Source organism: Pezoporus flaviventris, unplaced genomic scaffold (genome assembly GCF_033815535.1).
Source record: "Pezoporus flaviventris isolate CSIRO_AGI_PZ_B2104156 unplaced genomic scaffold, CSIRO_AGI_Pfla_v1 ptg000054l, whole genome shotgun sequence".
NCBI lineage: Eukaryota > Metazoa > Chordata > Aves > Psittaciformes > Psittacidae > Pezoporus > Pezoporus flaviventris.
The window spans coordinates 7,510,303-7,517,500 of NW_026892602.1; the positions used below are offsets into that span (position 1 = coordinate 7,510,303).

The 7,198-nt window shown below is 40.7% G+C and overlaps 1 protein-coding gene and 1 long non-coding RNA gene across 4 annotated transcripts in view; one reads left to right on the top strand and one right to left on the bottom strand.

Annotated features, from left to right (window-relative positions):
• The window catches only part of ZNF536 (zinc finger protein 536), a 348,533-nt gene that overhangs the window by 106,953 nt on the left and 234,382 nt on the right, over positions 1-7,198 (top strand). For all 3 annotated transcript variants that reach the window (XM_061469112.1, XM_061469110.1, XM_061469113.1), the window contains exon 4: positions 460-581. The gene's annotated coding sequence lies outside the window, so the exon portion shown is untranslated. The remainder of the gene's footprint in view (positions 1-459; positions 582-7,198) is intronic.
• The window catches only part of LOC133277222 (uncharacterized), a 6,322-nt gene continuing 411 nt past the window's right edge, over positions 1,288-7,198 (bottom strand). Inside the window, exons 1-3 of the long non-coding RNA XR_009746132.1 lie at positions 7,186-7,198; positions 2,726-2,803; positions 1,288-1,607 (exon numbers count right to left, since the gene is read on the bottom strand). The exon at positions 7,186-7,198 is cut by the window's right edge and continues 411 nt beyond it. This is a non-coding gene — a long non-coding RNA (uncharacterized LOC133277222). The remainder of the gene's footprint in view (positions 1,608-2,725; positions 2,804-7,185) is intronic.

Below are 7,198 nucleotides of genomic sequence, written 5' to 3' on the forward strand. Positions count from 1 at the left end.
AACATACACCTCAGAATTTTTGTTTGGTTGCTCAGTAACATAAATCAGCCCGTCAGAAGAGGGAGGGGACGTACCACATGATCTATTTAAACAGCTAATACTTTGAAATTTTGAGATTATATGTCTAGAAGTATATATTTTGACCACAGTGCATAGATTATATAAATTGAGTGGCATTATTTCTGTTTCCTGATTAATGGTTGATGCTGTTCCATCTACAGAATGAATGTCAAATTCAAACTTCAATTTGAAATTTGAAGTCAATGAATATTTAAGCATTCATTCTAGATGTTGACTGTGAAGACATGCTAATATTGGTACAGCACATATGTTCCAAATTTTGCAGACAGACAAAACCAGAAAGCAGTTATGTGTTCCTAGTGCTGTTAACTCAAAGTTTGACTGTGAGTTAGTGTTTTATACTCTTTACTCAGATCTCATTTTTACCCTGTTTTGCAGATGAGGAAACTGAAGCAAAGAGGTTAAGGGATCTCTTCTGGGCCACAGAGTTTGTTGATGCCTGTCACCTCTCCCTTGACATGTGCACAGACTACTAGACTTCACTGCTGTGGCTGCAGCAGGTAAGCCAGATTGTATATTCAGTGTGATTAATTCTTGAACTGACTTAAGTATTTCCCAGAAAGGCTCCCAAATATCTAAATGTGAGATCTGTATTCTGGATGAATGTCTGAAAATACTGTGAAACAGACTATTCCCTAATGCAGACACAAAAATCATAGATGCAATGGTGTGTCAACTAATAGCTAAATAAATAACTTTTTTTCCTTCCCCAAATAATATTCTTTAAGGGAAGGAGACCAAAAAAACTGTTAACTTAGGATGCCTTTTTTTAATAGGAAAGACGACAGTAGCAGATGAGAACATGGATGTGATAGAGTATGTTGGACTTTGTTCAGAATTGTGTAGGCTATATTTATAATACAGTGGCTACAGCCCTCCCTTGCAGGCACAGTCATTTAGAAAGCCTAACAGGGCAGTACTGTTGTAGCACATGGAGAGCAGGCCCTTCAGTTTCTTAGAAAGCTTTTTGGCACCCGAGCTAGCCAGTCAAAAGCATTCAGGAGTTGCAGTTGCCCCAGGGAGTGCAGTGTAGACATACACAAAGTTTTTGCTCTGTAGCACTGAAAGCAAAAACTTCCTGATTGTGGTTCAGATTTACATGAGTAAAGATCATCAGATTTTATCGTGTGAGTAGAGAACCCTAGAAAGGTCCTGGACTTGAATGGAAGGGGCACTGGTGTAATTCTGTTCAAGGTGACTGCTGGGATCCTGTCAACTGTTCTCATGGAGTGAGCTGACTTTCTCATAAGAGTATGAGTAACACAATTTACCCAAAAATTTGTCCAGATTCATTTAGGAAGTGTCATCAAAGCTGTGTGCCAAATCTCTATGCAGTGCAGGAGTCACGCCAGGGGGTAGAGTCAAAATCTGTGTGTTGACAGACTGCTAGCCTTTCCTCCCCAACACGTGACATCAAAGATGGAGAATTTGTAGACAAGAAGAGAGTAAAAAGATTGCTGCCTTTCATGAGTTTCTTTTCTGCTTCTTTGCTAGGCATAAACTTCAGCATTAGGTGGTGGTTATGTCTGTAGGAGGAGGCATGAGCTCAAACAGAAGGTCTGGCCAAAAGTGCCTCTGTGAAAATGCATTCTCACCAGAGCTTCTCTTGGAAGAAACTGGTGACTGGCAGCCACGTTCCTAGTGTCTCCTCCAATGAGGAGACAAATTCTTTCCCAGGACTGTAGCCCTGAGCATCAGGTGACAAGGTGGGGCTCAGTAAGATCTCATACCTGTTCAATAAGTATTTAATTTAAGGAAATCCATGGTATTTCTAGATAGTTCCCAGATGAGTTATAAAGCTGCAGCTCTAGCTGCACTGTATTTTGCAAGTATTACCCTGCTACAGCTTGGGAGAATGCAACCCAACCACTGCTACCACTTTGTAGTTGCACAGTTTGGCCACATTCACCTGGACTGACTGAAGCAAATGAGGTTTATTTTGGAAATGTATTTCTGCATAGTGCACAAATGCTTAGAGAAATGGTCTTAACGCTGCAGTGGGGTTAGTCAGATGCTTGTAGTTAAGTGTGTGCTGAAATACTTCGCTGTATATAAAGTTCTTCAGTTTTTCCTGTATGGTGTAAACTGATTTCACAAAAGCGTAACTGTATCGTTGATTTTAGAAGAATGCAAAGTTTAGCTATGTACCAAGTAGCTGGGTAGGTTCCTTATTTACTTTGTTAAATTGTTGAATAGCCAATTCTAGATTTAAGAATTTTATTTTTTTTTTCCCTTCCGTGACTTTCTTTTCTGTTAGTGTCCAGTAAAAAAAAGTTATGTCCAGAATTTCAGAATTATTATTTTCTCATACCAGGGCAAGGATTCACACAAAGTAAGTCTGTGTGTGCTCTCCCTCCTTTGGTATGCAATCTACAGTCTATATTTAACTCCGTACATACACAGTGCAAAGAATCACAGTGTAGCAGCTGTTTGGTGGTGACAACGTAGGTATACAGTCACAAAAGAGCTTAAGATAATTGCTTAAATGACGACATCTGCAAAATGCTAATCTTCCTGTGAAGGGTCCCCCTGCAACAGGCAACATGAGCATTTTTATGTTCTGCGTTTGCTGCTGCCATGCACTTAATTCTGTTCAAACCATATCAAGGAGACTTGAGAAAAATATCAACCATTAAAGACTTACTCTTTGTTTTTTCAATCTGTGACCCCAGCAATCTCTTTAGCAAGCCATGGTTCAGTAAACTGGCACACAGCAGTAGTTCTACAGTGGAAAAATCATAAACCAGATGGAAGCCTTACATTTTTGTTTAGTTTTTAAGAGCAGTTTTAATAACATCGCTTAAAATCATTCTGATGCATCATACTGTTTACACTTAAAGCTTTGTAGCTAAGATGTTTACACTATAGAGAATGTTTTAAGATATTTTATAGTTATGATATTTAGATAATTGGCAAGAAAAAAGATAGTTTGTTGAGATTACAGTGATGTTGGTAACCGTGAAATAACTTATGAGTCTCAATAAATATGTCCAGTTTGGTGGAAAGTACAAACTCAGTTAAAACAAAACAACACAAGAGGGAATATCTTTTTGGTGAAATCATTTCCTTTTCTTAATCAAGAGATGACAGCCCCAGCCTTAGAACTCCCATCTGTAATGCACTGCTCCACGTATGTGCATACATGGCTTTTCATGATTGATACAGTTGTATCAAATCAGTCAATTAATACTTTGTCTTAGTTCAGTCAAATTATACACAAAAGTTAATAATGTTCACTCTCCATACAAAAGTTGCAATGATCTAAACTGAATCCCTATCATTTTCTCTTAATACCCCATTTTCAAGATAAATACAGTTAGACATTTTCATGCCGAAAAATGTCCTCAGAGCATAGCATTGGAACATTTAAAAAAAAAGTCCCCAAAAATGCATTAATCAAAAACAATAACTCCTTTTAACTTTTGTAGCTGCTCAGAAGTATGTAATAGTCTGTGTGTGGGCCACAAATGTTGGGAATGCAAACATTTCACGATAAACATGTTTAAATGAAAGTACTTGGCTAGATACACTGGAAGATAGTACATGTTGGGTTAATTAATGCATATTCCATAAAAATAAACCTCACTTTCAAGATCTGACCAATAAAAATCATTAGTATATTTGGATCACATGTGCTGATGATTTTTATGTGTACATTAAAGTTTTGTAAAGTGAGTTGTCCTTGAAAAACCTAGAAAGAGATTTCAATTTAAAGTCAAAACAACCCATTACATCTACTCTTTCTCTTTTCCTATAGTGATATGATGAATTATTTCAGTTTTATCTTCTATACCTGCAATTGATTTACTATTGATGGGTTTAAATTTATCATTTTAAATGTGCAAATCACAGCTACATAGCTAGAAACTGTACACTTTTGTAGCAATTGTTTGCCTGTAGAATGCGGTATCTGATTCTAGACATAATCAAATTACTATACCACATTATTTTTCTTCAAAAAACTTCCAGATCTTAAATTGAATCATTTTAGTACATGCATAAAATAGTATTTTACATTAAAAATCTTATCATAGCCCTAGGGAAATCATACATATAAACAAATATGTGAACTGGTTTTGCATTGTATTATGCTGTTGAGCCAGTTAGAAACAGAAGCAAACTGGGACTGTCTTTTCTGTTGAATACTCTATTTCTCCAAACCTGGTCTCATGAAAGACAAGGTGATGATCAGTATTTAACAGATGCTAAAGTCCAACCTCGGTAATTTACCTAATTTGCGGTTGCTTTGTGGGAGAGCCCCACTCTACACCCTTAGTGTCTATAACTGTAGAAGCAGAATTAAGTAGAATTGACCTAGAGACTGTTTTCTAAAAGCAAGATGAACATATTTCACTTTTAGACCCGTATCTATAAAATATACAAAGTAAGATGTTTGATAGGTCAAGCCTCAAAACCAAACATAATATAAACTGAACAAAAAATTAATTCACACTTAAAATAGAAGCAAAACCCTTCCCCTATGGTTATTAGCAGCAGCATTTTTTATTAACAGCAGCAGTAGGTATAAGAGCATCTATGCAGAAGAATCTTCGTGGTTCTGTAGTCATATTGACTTCATTGAAGATCAGAGACCTGATGTCATCTTATCTTTTCTGTAGCATTCATAAAGTCACTAGTTATGTACATGAGAAGAAACCATCTCTGCTCGAAGCCTTCATGTAACATTATCCCAATCCTGCACTGTATAGATGTTCTGCATTTTAACTTATCCACTGGTTACCTAGTTTCTTGTGAGCATTACAGAGGATTTAGAGATGAGGGTGATGATCCTTTGTTCAAATTGGGTAGGTTTCTGTGGAAAGTAGGTGGCACAGAAGATGGCTGCAGAAGTAAAGACTGATGAAGCCAATGGAGGGAGTAAAAGTGGCTGTCCAATGAGCAGATAATGAAGGAAAGGATCTGAGAACGTGCTAGCAGACAAAGGCAAGAAAGCTTGAAAAAGCCACAGTTGAAGAGGGAAGAACTGGTTAAGAAAGGGGAGTTGACAAGCTTCTGGTACTGACAGGAAATATGATCTGCACAGCTGTATCTCTGACTAACTCAAAACTGGCAGAACATTCTTTAGATAATTACATCTACCAAACTCCTTTTTAAAGAAGGAATAAATATTTTACCAAAACGGAGGGGAAAAAAAAAAAAATGCATCATAGAGCTGTTTTAGTAAACTATTAGAAAACTATTTTGAAGCCGGCAACTTAGAAGGCAGTGGCTTCTCATGCCTAGAAATTCAGTTCTAGGAAGGGAGGTGATGTAGGCAAATAGTAGGCAGGAGGCCACAGCTTGTGAAGATTACAGCTAGGTAGACTATGCACTTCTAATTCACAACTAATCAATAGGGCACAGAGGAAAAAGGCATCTTCCAGCCAGATTACAGCAGCAAAAGACAGGATGTATGAACTGTTCTTTGGACTGCTTGGTTTTATGCAGAATTCTTTTGTAGAGATGACGGAGCTGGAGCCATCATCTTGCTGCAATTGGCCTAGCTATCCAAGACAAAGTTTAAGCACGTTAACTTGGGTGCATCTGATAAATGTGATATCCTGGAAGTCAGCATATGACATTTATTCTTCCAAGATCTGTAAAGCTTTACGACATTGCTACAACTGCCTTAGCCAGCTACTTATTTCAAAGCAGTCAGGATACTCTTGGTAGAATGTCTAGTTAAAAGCAATTGTGAAGTCCCAGTTGGCACAGATTAGTCCCAGGATTTAGGACTAGCAAAGTGACTTAAGCACTAAATCCCTGCCTTTCCCCTCTAGCCTTGTATCAAGCTGAGCTGATCACAGGACCAAACTTACTGATTTCCAGCTAATGAAGATGATACATAAGGAAGTAGTTTGTATAGTCTAATTTATATTGATGAACAGTAGCTGTTTTCTTTACAAAGAAAAATTGCGTATCATTGTCCTAGCTACTAATATTGCAGCTATAAACTAAAAGTACAGATTTTTTAAACCTCAAAGGGTAAGGCTGTTAGTGGTAACAGAACAACCAACAAGTTGGTAGGATAAAAGAAATAACTTAAGTTCCAGGAAAGTAATGCTAATGCCTATGTTATTGATACAGCTTTTGAACTGGCCACTTACAAATACGTAGCAGTACTGTAATACACAGTAAATTCACAGAAAACAGTTTCAATTAAAAGGGACTTTAAAGCTCATCCAGTTCCAACCCCCTGCCATGGGCAGGGACACCTTCCACTACAGCAGGTTGCTCCAAGCCGCATCCAGCCTGGCCCTGAACACGCCAGGGATGGGGCAACCACAGCTTCTCTGGGCACCCTATGTCAGTGCCTCAGCACTCTCACAGGGAAGAATTTCTTACTCAGCTGTCACCTCAGCCCCCTTCTGTCAGTTTAAAGCCAGTCCCCCTTGTCCTGTCCCTACAGGCCCTTGTTAAAAGCCCCTCTCCAGGCTCCTTGTCAGCCCCGTTAGGTACTGGAAGCCACTCTAAGGCGTCCCCGGAGCCTTCTCTTCTTCTGGCTGAACAAGGCCAGTTCTCTCAGCTTGTCAAATTGAAAAGCAAAATTCTAAATTTTAAGACTTTGTGCGAAAATTTTCACGGGTAGATTCGCACAAACATACTGGGTGATAGGGGTTGAGTCCGCGGTCGTGTGAAACCCAGGCACGTTCCCTCGCCGTACCCCGCCGCGCCTCCTCCCCCTGAGGTCCTGCGGGAGGACCCGGCCGGTGACTGGAAGTTGGGCACTCGGAGGGGCGGGCGGGGCAGCTGCGAAAGACGAGCTACAGAGGAGTATTTGCCACAAGAACCAGCGCAGGCCCCATCCGGCCTCTCCTGCCCAGAGCAGCAGGTGCTTGTCAGGGGCCGCCCCTGGGCCTCCCCGAGGGCCGGGCGGGGCCGTTCGAGGCCTCCCCTTTCCCCTCCCCGGCGCGGCAGGATGGCTTTTCAGTCAAGCCTGCGGCTGGGAGCCTCCGCTGTGCACAGCCTCTCCTTCCCCAAACCCACCCGCCAGGGCGGACGGTTGCCGCGGCAACCACAGCGCGGCGGCCGGGCTGTGACGGGGTCCGAGATCGGCCTCGTCTGCTCCGGCCCGGCCCGCCTCGGCCCCCCGAGCAGGCAGACCCGGCCCCGGCGC